Below are 18,399 nucleotides of genomic sequence, written 5' to 3'. Positions count from 1 at the left end.
CACTGGTAACCAATGTAAGGTAATCAATGTATCGACATCTCTGCATCCCTCGTATCCAGCACAGACTTCAATTTGGCAACATTTCTCTGATGATAGAATGCTGTTCTGATATCAGAATTAAGATGGAAATCAAAGGAAAGCTCAGGATCCACGATAGCGTGGCATGTTTTACATTGCTCCCCTTATTTCAAACTACACATCTGCTTAGGTTATGTCATTGGAATTGAATGAATGCGAAATTCCAAAATCAAATCTGGTAAATATTAAAGTTGTATACTGTAGTGGAAGAGGCTGGGGCATGGAGAGTTATTCAGCAAATCAGTTCTTGTCTCGGTGTTGTTTTAAACCAAACAAAAAAACTGAAACAAAACTAGACCAATGTGGAACAAGAGTTCTTATTCAGCGACTAGCCTGTTCCTGCTGTTGAGTAATTTTAGTCTCAGAACTGTTTCTCGCTCTCACGCATTTAGAGTACATATACATGAAGATACATTATTATTATTATTATTATTATTATTATTATTATTATTATTATTATTATTATTATTATTATTTATTCATTTCTTAGCAGATGCCCTTATCCAGGGCGACTTACAATCGTAAGCAAATACAAGTAATACAAGTAATACAATAAGAGCAAGAAATACAATAACTTTTGTTCTAGCAAAGTACAAGTGAGACAAAACACAATTCAATAATAAAGCAGATAACAGTGATAGTTACATCAGGATGTGATTAAATACAAAGTACTACAGGTTAAACACTTGGCAGATTACAGTATTCTGAAGTAAAGGATTAAATGCAGTAAAATAGGGGGCAGATAAGAGCAAAATAAAGCACATTTAAATGAAGGGTGATAGTGTCCCAGGATACAAACAGAGGAGTTCTACAGGTGCTGTTTGAAGAGGTGAGTCTTGAGGAGGCGCCGGAAGGTGGTCAGGGACTGGGCAGTCCTGACATCTGTAGGAAGGTCATTCCACCACTGCGGAGCAAGGGTGGAGAAGGAGCGGGCTCTGGAGGCAGGGGAGCGTAGCGGAGGTAGAGCCAGTCTTCTAGTGCAGGAGGAGTGGAGAGGTCAAGTGGGGGTGTAGGGAGAGATGAGGGTCTGGAGGTAGCTGGTTGGAGTCTGGTCAAGGCATCTGTAGGCTAGTACAAGAATCTTGAACTGGATGCGAGCGGTGATGGGAGCCAGTGGAGTGAGCGGAGTAGTGGACTAGCGTGGGCGAAGCGAGGGAGAGAGAACACCAGACGGGCAGCAGAGTTCTGGATGAGCTGGAGCGAATGGGTGGCGGACGCAGGGAGGCCAGCCAGGAGGAAGTTGCAGTAGTCTAGGCGGGAGAGTACCAGGGCCTGGACCAGGAGCTGGGTAGCGTAGTTGGTGAGGAAGGGTCGGATTGTTCGGATGTTGCTCAGGAAGAATCGGCAAGTGCGTGCCTTAGTGGAGATGTGCTGGGAATAAGAGAGGCAGGGGTCCAGGGTGACTCCGAGGTTCTTAGAGGAGGAAGAGGGAGAGAGTGTGGTAGATTCCAGAGGAACAGAGATAGAGAGATCAGAGGAGGGGGAGGAGGAGGGAAAGAAAAGGAGGTTAGATTTAGAGAGGTTGAGTTTGAGGTGATGCGAGTGCATCCAGGAGGAAATAGCAGACAGACAGGTGCCAGGGGCCAGACCCGCATCTTGAACCTGCATTGCTCCAGGTACCAAAGAGAGCCTTCTGCGTGACTGAGGAGATCCAAATGAAGTGGAATCTCCCAGGGCTGGCCGTGCAACAGCTGGCAAAGGGTCAAAAGCATATTCTCCTGGGTCACTTGGGAGCCACTAGGAGAACTGACTCTTTCTCTAACCCGACTTTTTCTAGAAAAGCTGTGAGCAGCGGTATAGACGGACCCTGCTCGGGCTGCTGAGGCTGGGGCTGGGCAGTTTGGGGTGAGTGTTTAGGCCCTGGCCCTGACGGGACGCCTTGCGTTCCCGGTGGGATTTCTGCAATATCTCCTACAGAGCTGGCCCAAAAGTATGTCCTGGTGATATGGGCTTGTGACAGCCCAGCTGTCTATGAGCCATGATTAAGCTAGCTAGGCTCCAGCCAAGGGCTTGTTCTTGGAGGCCATAGATCTGCAGCAGTGTGCTGGACAGGAGACGCAGCTCCATGGCCACAGGCTCGGGGAGCGGTGCCTCGCACAGTACACCATCGAAATATGCGGTCTGCACACTCGCTGTATTAGCTAAGCGAGTTCCCTGTGCTTCTGCTGCGTAAGCTCACTTTAAATGCATCTCCGTCACCCTGCATTGAGGGCTCGGGCATGCTGGATCTCTAACATGACCATCCACTGGCGGGGCCTTAACCAGGGTCGCAATGGTGGAGTCTACCAGGGGGAGCCCCGCCAGACCGAGCTTATCCACGCCTTCCAAGGCGAGTGGTGCGGCCTGTTTTAGTACGCTAGGACCCGAAGCCGGGCGATCCCAGGAGGAGCGTACTTCCTCCATGAAGTCTGGGAAAGCAGCAAACCTCTGAGGGCGAGGAGCCAGCGCCTGTGTCCAGAAAATGAACTGGCGTGGTTCTGCCGCTGGTGTCTAGGAGACCTGCAGGAAAGCTGCAGCACATCCCATGAGTGCCGAGACCAAGCTGGACAATGGGGTGATACTGGCTTCTGAAGCACTCTCAGAGCCAGGCTCTTCCTCAGCAAGGGTCTCACCCACTGCATTTCAGAGGAGAAAGAAGCTCTTTCCCCCGAGGCCACTACGGATAGCGTATCCTCCTGCACCAGCTGAGGCGACCCTTCCCACCCCCCCTGAACTCCCTTGGGGGAGGGGGTTATGGCAATTGAGGATGCAGTGGGACCTGGACAGGGGCCTGGGCCGCTGGTGCCTGTTTAGCCAAGAGCTCCAGGACCTGGGCCATCTGGCCCTTGAGGTCCATAATGTCCCTCGCCTGCTTAGAACGCTTCACCCGTCTCCCCTGCGGAGATGGGGAGCGACTGCGGGTGTCCTGCGCATTGGGAATGTCCAGCAGGGAGTCCTGGGACAGGTCATCTGGGGCACCCAGAGCCGCTGACGGTCCTCCCGTAGAGGACACGGAGCTCCCCCTCATGGCTCTCTCTAAATGGCCCTGACTTTGTGCATTAGCACTGAGGCACTGCTCGCGCTGCGTTGAACACTGGTAAATGCTAATGTAGTGCGTACACTCACTAGCATTACAGCAAGGGTATTAACATGTATGAGCACTAGTGTAGAACCAGTTTACGTGTGCACTATGCACTATGCACCATGTATGCTGAGCCTTGTGCGCACAGAGTATCTTGTTTTTCACTGGGCACCGTGCAGCACACATGCTACTTTGAGCAGTGCTTATGCAACGAGCGCAACGTGCACCGTGTGTCCCAAGCGCCGTGCGCACTGGGTACCGTGCACTGCGTACCGGGCAGCACCGTGCGTTACCGCACTGGAGTGGTAGAGTTACTAGCACGTGTGCACCACGTGCACTGTGCGTACCGAGCAGCGCTCACACCGAGTACTGAGGGCACTAAGTACACCGCGTACCATACGGCGCTATTGTGCACTACCGCTGAGGCGCTGGGCACCGTGTGCCGCTCACCCTAAGCACCTGTGAGATAAATATATCACAGGCTATGCGTGCACCGCAGTAGCACAGCACCGGGGAGGCCGCTATGCAAACCCTGACCGCGTGGTCAACACACACACTAGGTCAGCGCGAAGCGTGAACTGGGGGGGACGCAGGGCCGAAGTCGCGGTGGTTGAGTTTAAGCAGACAGTAAAGCACGGTAGAAAGATAGTAAAAGGAGAGAGAGTACACCATGTGTTTACAAGGCCTGCGCGGCCGGCAGTGTCTACTCGACAGCATGGATATGACAAGGCCTAGCCCCGAGGAGGACACGTGTACTCTCTGGAAGAAAAGACAATCATTCGCGGATAACTGCACAGAGAGTCGCTCACACACGACAGACAGATATAAAGAGCGGCCTACCATGCAAGCGGGGAGGCCGCTGAAAGTCAGAATGATAATAGGACTCTGTCTTTTTTAAGTCGTTGATTCCAGGAAAGCGGCAAGCCGGCTTTCAGCAGGAATGCAAGAGAAATACAACCGACTGTAATTGACTCGAGAAGCTCTTTTCTATGAACACGCTCAGCTCAACACAGAGGTCTTACCGTACAGTCTTGAGAGGGAAAAAGAGGAAGATCTTCCTGTGAGTGACGGTTTTATCCCCTCGGTAGGCGGGACCGTGTGCATCATCCCAGGAAGGGGCCTGTCGGCAGCTCTGGTATAGAGAGCTAAGAAATACCTACCCGAAGGACAGGAATATCCCATACTTAATGTAGCTGTGGTCGTCTTGGAATTGAAAGGGAATAAACAAGGTAATATCAGTGAAATGAGCTTCAGATCAAATTAATTTAACTCTACATATCACTGAAAGAATAATAACACTTGCATTTGGTTTAGTTTAGCTTTTAATCAAACTTTAGAATACAGATAATACAGCACTTTCTTCCAAATCGTGCTTCTTCCCAAAACAACATAACATAAGCCACCGTGTTTAACCACCTTGTCTGATCTTGCATTAGAGATTTCACTTCAGCTCTATAGCCAAGTGGTTGCATAAATAATCTAAATCTGAAGATAATAAGAGAGCAGACATGGAATTAGGAAGCATGAAAATCAAACTTTTAAAAATCAACTTTCACATGCTGAACAAATGCAAAAAAAAACCATTATGCATAGTGCCCAATGATTTCTTGGGTCATATTATCCTGATGTAATATACATATAATTTATTTTCTTAAACAAAAAATTAGCCTGCACTCAAATTTTAATTTTCTTTAGAGGAAATACAAAGAAACATGTCTTCGTTGTTCTTGCAAATCACGTGACTGCGCTTCAGATATATGTGCGTTGTTCCAAATTATCCAACCGATTACTGCCTAAAAAGAAAAAAAAGAGATTACTACGTTGCGCAACAGTACAGCCTCAAGTTGTTTATGAAAAATGTAATTAATTAGCAATAATCAAATATGTTGTATAACTGTCTTTTGTTTAAAGTACACAGAGATATGATAGAGGAAATAGTTTGACATTTATACCATCATCTCATCTCATATCATCTGGCTCAGTTCGTGTGACTCTTCAGGGTTTTCCTTGCTTCCATTTTCAATGTCATCTTCAGCAGGTCTCGGTAAGTACCCAAAGCACCCTGAGATCATCCAAATCAGAGCGAAAAAAACAGAAATTCCAGCACCGATAACCTAAAGAAGGGGAGATGGAGAGAAAACAAATGCAGGTTATATTAAAACCTCGCTACATTTCTGAAAGCCATGAGGACCAACCAGCCTTCACATCCCACTTTTCAGATCACTCAACCCTTACTCTAACCCTTCCCCTGCCCTTTACTCTATTTATACCTGCGACCTCCAGCACTGCTATACAGCAATCCTGTCTCCCAGGAGGGGAGGCTGGGGAGCAGGAACGTTTCCACCTTCCAGTCCTCTAGCCAGTCAAGATGAGCTTCATCCAGTACTTCAGCATCAAGGGGATTGACTAGTCTCCCATGAATAGAGAACCAAGGAAGGGGATTGACCGGTCTCACAGGGATAGAGAAGTGAGGAAGGAGAATGACCAGTCTCACAGGGATAGAGAACCGAGGAAGGGGATTGACCAGTCTCATAGGGACAGAGAACTGAGGAAGGGGATTGACCAGTCTCATAGGGATAGAGAAGTGAGGAAGGAGAATGACCAGTCTCACAGGGATAGAGAACCGAGGAAGGGGATTGACCGGTCTCACAGGGATAGAGAACAGAGGAAGGGGATTGACCAGTTTCCATAGGGATAAAGAACCAAGGAAGGGGATTGACCAGTCTCATAGGGATAAAGAACTGAGGAAGGGGATTGACCAGTCTCATAGGGATAAAGAACTGAGGAAGGGGATTGACCAGTCTCATAGGGATAAAGAACTGAGGAAGGGGATTGACCAGTCTCATAGGGGTAAAGAACCAAGGCCATAGCTACCCGCACTGCTAAAGCCAGCCTAACATCACTGTTTTATTTTCAATTTTTATTGCCCAGAATAATAAATAAAAAAACTTCAACACTTTTTTGGTCTCTTTGAAATATAAGTTATAACAACTTTTAAAAACCCTGCAAAACTACAAAATTACAGTTTGTGTTAAATTGGCATTTATTAAATTGAATAATTATTGTGCGGTTGTGACACCTCATCACAGCAGTGTGTGGCGCTGTGATCAAGTGTGCTACCGGTGAGGTTGTATCTTGTTTTTGCGCTGCTAATGAATCCATAATTTAATTGATTACAAAAAAACTTTTCGTTTCCAGCTTGAGTTTGTGTTGCAAATGACACCATAGTGAGGCACAAGATTCACTTTACCTACAGCCTATCTGAAGAAGATGATCTGACCATACCTTTATGTAAAAGTGAGAGTACTTTGAATTACCAGTCTGAGTTGTCATCCCTTCATGTCAAACCAAGACTTGTTTGATTATTCTCCACGGTTTACCAATCCAACAATCCAACAATGACATGTTTTATGAGGTACAGTTCACAATCAACTCAGTAACATAGTTTCACAATGGTATCTCCTTAACTATATTTTGCTGAACTTTCTACATTTGTACATTTGTTCATCTTATTTCTGCACTTCACAAGAGCAGTTTTCAAACTCCTTAATTAACACAGGAATCCTGTGTGCATCTCATTACTGTCACATTACAAACACAGACCATTCCTGCAATCTCTACATTAACACAGGAATCCTGCGTGCTTCTCATTACTGTCACATTACAAACACAGACCATTCCTGCAATCTCTACATTAACACAAGAATCCTGCGTGCATCTCATTACTGTCACATTACAAACACAGACCATTCCTGCAATCTCTACATTAACACAAGAATCCTGCGTGCATCTCATTACTGTCACATTACAAACACAGACCATTCCTGCAATCTCTACATTAACACAGGAATCCTGTGTGCATCTCATTACTGTCACATTACAAACACAGACCATTCCTGCAATCTCTACATTAACACAAGAATCCTGCGTGCATCTCATTACTGTCACATTACAAACACAGACCATTCCTGCAATCTCTACATTAACACAAGAATCCTGCGTGCATCTCATTACTGTCACATTACAAACACAGACCATTCCTGCAATCTCTACATTAACACAAGAATCCTGCGTGCATCTCATTACTGTCACATTACAAACACAGACCATTCCTGCAATCTCTACATTAACACAGGAATCCTGCGTGCTTCTCATTACTGTCACATTATAAACACAGACCATTCCTGCAATCTCTACATTATCACAGGAAACCTGCGTGCTTCTCATTACTTTCACACTGCAACAAACATTCCTGCAATCTCTACTGTGACAAACGGTCAGGTTTCAGTGCAAGAAGAACGTAGGCGGTTACTGATATTTCAACCTCACACTCATTACTCATTACAAGATGAATGAATGTTAGGAATGTCTATATTCATACCATTAAGAGCAGTTTTTTTTATTACTTGAAGATTTGCTTTTGCACGACCTGATTTCACTAATCAATGCAGATAAAAAAAACAAAACATGCTTTTCATTTGAATGCAATGTTAAATAGATTCTCCTCCAAATAAACACCAAATAAACCAGAACATGGACAAGAGCACAGCACTTATTCTTAATGTTGGGCATGATGGAAAATAAAAATCAGAAAACTTCTGCTCTGGTAATCAGCAAGAGGCAGCAGTGTGGAGTAGTGGTTAGGGCTCTGGACTCCTGACCGGTGGGTCGTGGGTTCAATCCCAGGTGGGGGACACTGCTGCTGTACCCTTGAGCAAGGTACTTTACCTAGATTGCTCCAATAAAAAAAAGAACTGTATAAAAGGGTAATTTTAAGTAAAAATAATGTGATATCTTGTAACAATTGTAAGTTGCCCTGGATAAGGGTGTCTGCTAAGAAATAAATAATAATAATAATATGGCAATGTAAAACCAATAGAACTCTTGTCTGGATGAATGAAACAAGCACTTTTGAAACTCAAGTTGACTTGAATCTTCCTTGTGAAATGAACTGAAAGCAAACCTGAAAACAATCAGTTTGTTTGCAAGTGAACCACAATTCAAATCACTCAAAGTGAATTAGGTGTGAAAGTGCCCTTATGCAAGAAAAAGTTCAATATATTTTTTCTTACCTGAGATGTTGCAGTATATTTTTTAATAATATCCAGTGTTTCCTTTTCTGTCATTGCTTCATCTTTCATATTGCATGATTGAGCCACGCCTTCAGTATGTCGGGACACATTGAAAGTGCCTGTCCCATAAGCTTTTAAACAAACAAAGTATCTTCCATCCAAGAAAGTTATGATGAGCCAAGCCACTGCTGGAACTAATGCAATTAGGAAGCGTTTGCAGCAGTCTTCAATGCCTGTCCACTTCTGTGATAACATAAGAAACAAGACTACCAGTGCTGGTATAAAAAAGACGCACACGCTATATCCAGCATTGAGTTTCGGTACACAAGGACAACTGAACTCAATTTCCAGGATCTTTTCTAGTCCCACCTCGATTAATGCTAAAATAGCAGGTGAAAGCATACGGCTGTCTCTTACCAGCTTTTTTACTGCATCAAGAAGTTTTACACTCATTGTGATAACGAATGCAAACAGTGAAGAGAAGACAATTCCACAGCAGTAGTACTGTCTTGCTGTAATGACAGATCAAGTCTTGCTACAAATAGGAGGAGCCACAATCTTAATTTAAATGACAGGAAATGGTGGGATGATGTGTGCAGATCAGCTGGAAGGTGAACATCATGTGCATTCAATGTGAGATTAGGTCCCTACACCCTACTTCCCCACCTCTGACTCCACCATCTCCTCCCGTATCTCTACCTGTCTGTCTGCTATTTCCTCCTGGATGCACTCGCATCACCTCAAACTCAACCTCTCTAAATCTGACCTCCTTTTCTTTCCCTCCTCCTCCCCCTCCTCTGATCTCTCTATCTCTGTTCCTCTGGAATCTACCACACTCTCTCCCTCTTCCTCAGCTAAGAACCTTGGAGTCACCCTGGACCCCTGCCTCTCTTATTCCCAGCACATCTCCACTCTGGCACGCACTTGCAGATTCTTCCTGAGCAACATCCGAACAATCCGACCCTTCCTCACCAACTATGCTACCCAGCTCCTGGTCCAGGCCCTGGTACTCTCCCGCCTAGACTACTGCAACTCCCTCCTGGCTGGCCTCCCTGCGTCTGCCACCCGTCCGCTCCAGCTCATCCAGAACTCTGCTGCTCGCCTGGTGTTCTCTCTACCTCGCTTCGCCCACGCTACTCCACTACTCCGCTCGCTCCACTGGCTCCCGATCACCGCTCGCATCCAGTTCAAGACTCTTGTACTAGCCTACAGATGCCTTGATCAGACTGCACCCAGCTACCTCCAGACCCTCATCTCTCCCTACACCCCCACTCGACCTCTCCGCTCCGCCTGCACTAGAAGACTGGCTCTACCTCCGCTACGCTCCCCTGCCTCCCGAGCCCGCTCCTTCTCCACCCTTGCTCCGCAGTGGTGGAACGACCTTCCTACAGATGTCAGGACTGCCCAGTCCCTGACCACATTCCGGCGCCTCCTTAAGACTCACCTCTTCAAACAGCACCTGTAGAACTCCTCTGTTGTATCCTGGGACACTATCACCCTTCATTTAAATATGCTTTATTTTGCTCTTATCTGCCCCCTATTTTACTGCATTTAATCCTGTACCTCAGAATATTGTAATCTGCCAAGTGTTTAATCTGTAGTATTTTGTACTTAATCATATCCTGATGTAACTATCACTATTTAATCATATCCTGATGTAACTTTCACTATTATCTGCTGTATTATTGAATTGTGGTTTGTCACACTTGAGAATTATTGTATTTCTTGTTCTTATTGTATGACTTATATTGTAACACTTGAATGTATTTGTATTTGCTTGCGATTGTAAGTCGCCCTGGATAAGGGCGTCTGCTAAGAAATAAATAATAATAATAATAATACTGTAGGTATGTTTGTGAATGTACTGAGTATGGTTCAGTTACCCAGCTCACATATCCCCACTACATTTCCTTTTCATACTGGATGTATACTGAGTAGACTTAGGAAAAAAGTTACTGTCCTTGCATTTGTACACATTCAATGACACACTAAGAACTCGAAATCACTGTTAAATAAACATCAGTGCCAGAAATGTATATACTGCACTCCGAGCATCTGAACGAGTGATATGTTTTCTGTGATTTGCAGCCCTCATCTGTCATGTTCAATTCCCCTTGTGGTTTTGGGTTGCAGTTATAGGCTGTTTGATTCTACACTACGCCTCCCTCCTAAGCTGAACTGTGGCCGAAGGCCGCAGGTGCCTGTCTGGTCCATAATGAACCTTGCCTGCTTCGAGCACTTCACCCGTCTCGCTTGCGGAGATGGCGAGCAGCTACGGGGGGGTCTGCGCGTGGGGAATGTCCAGCAGGAGGTCCACGGACAGTCCATGGAGGAGGGGCTCTGGGGCTCCGAGAGCCGCTGACAGTCCAATCACAGGGGACGCGGAACTTGCCTTTGTGGCCATTTCCAGTCTGTTCTCAGGGTTGAAAAGCCGTGCAGATGTTACAGGCCGCCTCACTCTCAAGGGCCAAGGTGGCATGCTAGACACCCAAGCATCACGCACACAGAGTATGCCTGTCTTCCTGAGGAATTTTAGCCCTACAGGACGTGCAAGAATGAAACCCGGCCTTGCTCGTCATCACGGTGGAGTATTCAACACAGATTGCACTGTGTATTGTGTGCACAGTGTGCACCGAACAGCGCATGCACTGAGTGCACTGAGCACCGCGTGCATCGCTTGTACCGAGCGTATCAGGCACTGATTGCACAGCGTATCATGTGCACTACGTACGCCGAACACTGCGTCCACCGAACACTGCGTGCACCGAGCACTGCGTGCACCGAACACTGCGTACACCGAACACTGCGTGCACCGAGCACTGCGTGCACCGAACACTGCGTACACCGAACACTGCATGCACCGAGCACTGCATGCACCGAGCACTGCATGTGTACCAGAGAGCCCAGGCAGATATACGCACCGAGGCACTAACGCTGTGTGCGTTGGGCAGGCATATCCCATAAGTAATGTTGGTGGTCGTCTTCGAATTGAAAGGGAACGACAGCAACATTGATCGGTTTGTGGAATGGAACGGTATCGTTCAATGCCGGACCGTACCATAACAACAAAAGTGAGAGGGGGGGAAAAAAAATCGTATTTCCTGAATTAAAAACATATTATTAGTTCCCCCAGTGCTGAAGCACAAACATAAAAAACATTATCACTGATTAGCAGTTTCAATCCAGACAGAAACACACATGTGACCCGCGTGTGCTGAGCTATATATTCCATGTCTCCCTATTCAGTGCAATGGAACGGTCGCAAGTCACTCTGCCTAGGAACGACTTCAGGCAGCAGTGACGTCAGACCGTTATCTTTGGGGTTCAACTTCTGTAAAACTAGGAGCCCCCAAAATATATTAATACCAAGTTGTCATTGTATTTTATCATGCTCTTAATTGTATTAATACTTGTACTGTGATTATTAAAATGTATTTTTGTTTACGACTGTAAGTCTGCTAAGAAATAAATAAAAATAATACACCCTAGGGACTATGTGTATGCCGAGCATAGTTTATTAATTTGCTATACATTTTGGAGATACAGGTGAATATAAAGCGTCTTAATCATTTCTAAAAAAAAAAAAAAAAAAAGAAACATAGCTGTTTTTTAAGCCACTTTTGGTTTGTTTTGCCTGTCAATCCGACCACATATAAAATGTTCATGCATACTGGTGGGGTTTTACCCCCCTTCTGAGCTGATTGTAAAATCGATTTTAAACAGAACCTTCGCAGAAAGACGCACACACAGCCCACGTGTATTTATTTATTTCGCTATATATTAATTTATGGGTCTGCTCACACTGTAGTGTTTAGATGACTGGGTGTGAGGAGCCTTGTGTTAACAATGGGAGAACTGGGCTGACTGGGGAGGTAACTGCTGCCTATATCAATTGTCGTATTATTGCGTTATTCCATTATGGACAGCAGTGGTGCTCTGGCTCCGTCTTGTGGTCAGTGTGAATGATGGCAGTGTGTGCAGCTTGGCAGGGCACTGATGCCTGTTTCCAGGACATACAAACACAGAGAGGGATTCAATCAAACACTAAGTTCACAGTTTAATAGAAGGGTGGATTAGTTCTATTTGTATATGTGTTCTAAGCGCTGCACTTCTGTTTCATTAAGTGTCACAGACAGTTCTATGAGATCTGAGCTGTGAACACAGGTGGGACTTCATAGGGTTGGGTGACTCACAGTACAGTTAGATTATCCTTCCTGTAGTTTTATGTTTAGCCTCTCAGTGCTTTCCTGCTCTCTAGGAGGGGCATTAGAAATCTGCCTGTTCAGAATGAACTGGCCCATAAGTGTTGAGACATGTGTGCCAGGGAGCTGCTGCACACATAAGGAATGAAGGAGACCAGGTGGGTAACAAGGATGACACAGGAGGCAAGACAATGAAGAATAAACTGCCTTCAATAACGCTGATGTGCTGCTCCTTAATAAAAACAAGAATTAACTCTATATATGAATTCCTCATTTAAACAATGTGTATTAAATTGAGATAACTTCATTTTTATTATTTTCAGTTATAACCTGAGTTAGATAAAGAAGCCTCACAAAATCAATCTTCCATCTATTTGAGGTGCATACCATGTTAATATATACAATTGAATTCAAAGAATGGTTGCACAATCAGAAGTACGTTCCTTTCATTTTATTTCAAGCAAGATAAAAAGTCAGTTCTCTCAGTCCAGTGTGTGAGAAGTGTGTGTTTCACAGCGGTTGAGACAGGCAGGCAGGCAGGTGAGAGGCAGAGAGGGAGGCACAGAGACACAGGCACTCAGGATTTATTCACACACACACACTCACATGACGCTACCAGCTATGGGAACTCATGGAGGACATACAGCCCAGTGTACAAAAAGCAAAGCAAAACATCCAGAAACTCCAAATCAAAGTTCCAGTGAAGGCGGCGTGCGCTGCTCCTCTAAACGGAGGCCCCGCTCACACAAGTCCTGTGGCTTTGCACAGTCAAAAATATAAAGCCAGACTCCACACAGACACCAACAGCCTGATTTTAAAAGAGGCAAAATAAGAACCAGGTCCCGCATTGATTTCCAAAAGCTGATGTGGGTCACTGAGTTTATGGCTTTCAATGGGTTTCTATTAAACGAGTCCTGTAAACACTTAGTGAACCTTCAACACATCGAAATAAAGGGATCTGAAAACATTGAAATCACTTTGTGATTTAATTATTAGTTTGCTGCTTTTGAAAATCAGGCTGAAAGTGTATATAATACACATTTCTGCAATATTGTGATTCAGGCTTTATAGTTCTTCTTGTTTATTATGCTTCTGTTGCAGCATTTTTCTCATTTCCATGAATCAATAAATTCAAAGAACACACGTGCATTGAATCTATCGACAGATTGCCAATCTCATTGAAACAGTAACTCAGAACCATTGAATTATCAACTTATAATAAAACTATACCAGTAACATATACAACAACACTGCCATCAATACTGTATTAAACAAAGCATCAATCACCTTTCATTGGTTATCAATAACTCATTCTAAATGCATCACTATTAATGAAATAGATTATAAATAACTGAACTAAATATTACATACATTAATGAAAAATAAACAACCAAATTATAAAGGAGGCCAAATTCTAAATGATAAAAAGCTGCCAAATCCAGTTCCTCGCTCATCCCAATTGGTGACAATGTATTCAGGGGGTGTGTCCAAAAAGACTCCCATTGAAGTCATTTTGTATGTAGGTCTCCACCTCTGCGATTCACAATCACTTTTTCAATGCCAATCCATCTGAAAGCAGGGACGTTATGGCTTCTCTCCATGAAATGTTTTGCTGCAGGTGAAGTTTCCTCTTTTTGTCTAATTGCACTCTTGTGCTCACTCAGATGAATTTTTAATTGTTGAAGTTTTCCCCACATATCCTTTCCCACACGGGCATGACAACAAGTAAAGCACATTAGTACTGGTGCATGAAATACGAGATTTAATCTTGAAACGTTTACCTGTAGTGGGATGAACGCAGAATCAGATCTGCATTATTTATTTATTTATTTCCTTTAAGGGAAATACAGTGTGTGATTTTCTTTATTTTCACTTTGTATTTTAGTTTCAGTATCTTTATCTTTTCCTTACTGCAGAGTAATCAATAATTATATTTTCATTTTTATTTGAAACTAACTAAATTAATAAATATAAATCCAATGGCAGCCCTTCAGCCTCTGCAATGTATTAGAATACATGAATAATCAAGATATTTACCAGATTGATCTTGTCTTTTATTTTGAGCCCTTGTTATTGAGCTCAGTGTGTTTGTGTGCAGTTGAGCTCCTCCACAGGCCGGGTCCCGTTTCATTGCCTTCACCCTCAGCACCTGCAGTATAAATAATTATTAATTATAAAATATTAAAATCAGATCTGCAGGTTAACAGATCCATCATAAACTTTGTGATATCAAATCCATTCAAGAAGCAAACATTTTGATTTTGCACATTGCTAATGTTGAGTGAAAAGTTTCCAGTTTTTTTCCTGTGGACCCCCTAGACTGTCTCTGAGGACCCCAGGTTAAGAACCACTGCTCTGGATTAAAGAGCATCATTTTATTACTCTCTCTCTCTCTCCCTCTTGTAGTCACAGAGTGTAGTGCAGTCTGTGCTGTTGGTTGTGGAATTGCAGTAAAATCCCTTCCCATGCTGTAGTTTTAGTAGCCTTGTGTTAACAATGGGAGAGCTGGGGAGGTAACTGCTGCCTATTTCAATTGTCTTTTTACTGTGTTATTACATTATTCATCCCCATGTTCTCTCTGCCTTTCAATGCTCTTCAAGCCTGATATCTGTTATTAATTGTTGTCTAAATTGCTATTTCAGTTTTTTCACTCCATCTTATTCATATAATTCTGTATGACACACGCATCCACAATGTTTAGAAATCACATCCTAGCCTTGTATTTAATGTAATATGCTTGTATTTAATGTACTATGCCCTGTATTTCACTGTATTTAATGTATTATGCATTGTTCCCCACTGTCTTGAAAAGCACTTTGTGATCGTGGTCCACTATGAAAGGCGCTCTATAAAATAAAGATTGATTGAATGATTGAATGATTGATTACACCGTGTAACAATTATTATTTTTTTGGTTCCTGGGTAGTAAGTGTTATTTCCTAATTGCTTATGCCTCAAAAGTATAGAAAATGGCTATTATTCCCCACAAACTTTGCTTTTGTGACCAGGACAGTGGTATTTTGAAATGTACCTATTTTCCAGAACATTCCAGATAGATTCAGTGCTGAGTAAACTTGGAGTAACTTCTAGACCTTTCTAGAACTTTCCAGTAATATAAATAGTAGTATAAATACAGGGGCCTTAAGCCCACCAGTTCAGTTTAGTTCCAGCTGCCTAAGTGGATACATATCTGCATTTTTCTGAGATGGCATCAAGGTCATAGGATACTTCAAAATGGTGGCATTCCTGGTGGGTCTCCAAGGCGGTTTTACCAAGTTTCCCTGCTGTCTTTGCCTTTGGGACAGCAGGGACACCAAGGAGCACTACCACAGGCGGGACTGGCCACAGCAGACCGAGTTCTCTGTGGGGAGGAACAACGTCAAGTGGGAGCCACTGGTGGACCCCCGGAAGGTGCTGATGCCACCACTGCACATCAAATTGGGCCTTATGAAACAATTTGTCAGAGCTCTAGATAAGGAGTCAGCAGCCTTCAAGTACCTTCAAGACTTCTTCCCTAAGCTGTCTGAGGCAAAGGTCAAAGCCGGTGTCTTCGTCAGACCACAGATAAAGAAGATCCTGGAGTGCAATGAATTCCCCAAGAAGCTCATTAGTAAGGAGAAAGCGGCTTGGAACAGCTTTGTCACAGTGGTTCGGGGCTTCCTGGGCAATCACAAGGCCGAAAACTATGTGGAGCTGGTTGAGACTCTGGTGAAGAACTACGGCACAATGGGCTGTAGGATGTCCCTCAAAGTCCATATCCTTGATGCTCATCTTGATAAATTCAAGGAGAACATGGGAGCGTACTCGGAGGAGCAAGGCGAGCGCTTCCACCAGGATATACTGGACTTTGAATGCCGCTACCAAGGACAGTATAACGAGAACCTGATGGGAGACTACATTTGGGGGCTGATTCGTGAAAGTGATTTACAGTATAATTGTAAATCTCAAAAAACTACTCACTTCTAAATCTTTTGTAGTCATTTTTGTATTACTTTAGTATAAATACATGTTAATTTGGATTCATATGTTGTTTTTTTCTGACTTTATGTGAACGAAAAGACACAAATTCGCCCGTTTTCTCATTGTAAATAGGTAAATTTCAAAATATCACTGTCCTGGTCACAAAAGCAAAGTTTGTGGGGAATAATAGCCATTTTCTATACTTTTGAGGCATAAGCAATTAGGAAATAACACTTACTACCCAGGAACAAAAATTGTGTTACATAGTGTTATGAAGAGCAGTGGTGCTCTGGCTCCCTCTTGTGGTCAGTGTTAATATCTGCAGTCTGTTGTCACGAAATCTGCGTGGTCATATTTCTTTACGTACTCTTTTTATTTGCTCAGCATACACTCTTATCTCAGGGGAGACGTTAGGAGGACAGAGATGTTATTACTCCTAGTGGGATATAGTTCGTGCTCTGGACCCGCAGTACATGCAGATGACTAATATAGAACTCAAGAAATTGACAGACTCATGTATTTAAAGATTTTTACGAATCGGAGTATAATTAGTACTCGTTCGGTTTTTTAACGGTTAAATATTGGATAGAGTAGCTACAGGCTACGTCGTATCCCCAGCTGAAAGACACACTGGGCAGTCCAGTGTCTTAACAGATATCAACGTTAACACTTTAATACATGTATATATGTGTTAATCAAGGCCGACAAGCAGGCCAAGAACACGTCATCTAAAGTACCCAATGGTCTATTTCAGCACATTCAACAAAACTCTCTCTTATTTCTAAAACATAGCGTGAGTCCCTTATGGCAATACATGCAATACATGTGAGATAAAATAATAATAATAATTGCTTAATGCTTATTATTATTATTATTATTATTATTATTATTATTATTATTATTATTATTATTATTATTATTTATTTCTTAGCAGACGCCCTTATCCAGGGCGACTTACAATCGCAAGCAAATACAAATACATTCAAGTGTTACAATACAAGTAATACAATAAGAGCAAGAAATACAATAATTTTTTCAAGTGTGACAAACCACAATTCAATAATACAGCAGATAATAGTAAAAGTTACATCAGGATATGATTAAGTAAAAAATACTACAGGTTAAACACTTGGCAGATTACAATATTCTGAGGTACAGGATTAAATGCAGTAAAATAGGGGGCAGATAAGAGCAAAATAAAGCATATTTAAATTAAGGGTGATAGTGTCCCAGGATACAACAGAGGAGTTCTACAGGTGCTGTTTGAAGAGGTGAGTCTTAAGGAGGCGCCGGAATGTATTCAGGGACTGGGCAGTCCTGACATCTGTAGGAAGGTCGTTCCACCACTGTGGAGCAAGGGTGGAGAAGGAGCGGGCTCTGGAGGCAGGGGAGCGTAGCGGAGGTAGAGCCAGTCTTCTAGTGCAGGCGGAGCGTAAAAGGATATGGCTGTCTTCACCAGGCAAATGAAACTGAATTCAATCAGCTCAATTGTGTAGGTTTGCAAAAGATGGACCACCGTGCCCTGTCTGGGATGAGTGTGGTGCCCATTGAAATTACTCTGGAGTTTTATAGGTTTTTCGTCTCATTGGAATACATGGGACGCCTCAATTAAATCCAATCATTAATCAGGTGGGACAGTTCTTATCCATTCTACAAATAATAGTTTTCAAAAGATCCAGACTAACTTTTCAGAATTAATAGGTGTCATGTACTCAATAAATTCAATATCTCATTTCTTGTCTAACTCCAAACCTATGATCTCATTTCTTTGCTTTCCTCTGAGCCCCTCCTTTATCTGAAAAGTTAAGTGACCCAAGGTTCCCAGGATCTTGGTTTATAATATAATATAAAAACACTACTGTATGCAAAACACTAATTTTATATGTGTTATATATGAGAGATGTTCTTAATATGTGACATCATCTTCTAAGTGATTATATTATGCTAAATTAAAGGTATGTGTTTCTTTTAACTTCATATTGTTTCATCATTTTGTTAATGAGTCAGTTTTGATTCCATATACTAT

The 18,399-nt window shown here is 43.3% G+C and overlaps 1 protein-coding gene and 1 long non-coding RNA gene across 2 annotated transcripts in view; one reads left to right on the top strand and one right to left on the bottom strand.

Moving 5' to 3' along the window:
• The window catches only part of LOC117395269 (DELTA-stichotoxin-Hcr4a-like), a 412,383-nt gene that overhangs the window by 276,177 nt on the left and 117,807 nt on the right, over positions 1-18,399 (top strand). The gene's annotated exons all lie outside the window — the stretch shown is intronic.
• On the bottom strand, positions 4,546-8,727 carry LOC117395384 (uncharacterized). Its single transcript, XR_004543541.3, has 3 exons — positions 8,212-8,727; positions 5,092-5,253; positions 4,546-4,932 (listed from the first exon to the last, which is right to left on the bottom strand). It is a non-coding gene; the product is annotated as an uncharacterized LOC117395384 (long non-coding RNA).

The sequence above is a fragment of the Acipenser ruthenus genome, chromosome 35, assembly GCF_902713425.1.
Source record: "Acipenser ruthenus chromosome 35, fAciRut3.2 maternal haplotype, whole genome shotgun sequence".
NCBI classification, from domain to species: Eukaryota; Metazoa; Chordata; class Actinopteri; order Acipenseriformes; family Acipenseridae; genus Acipenser; species Acipenser ruthenus.
This window is presented reverse-complemented; position numbering and strand designations above follow the sequence as displayed.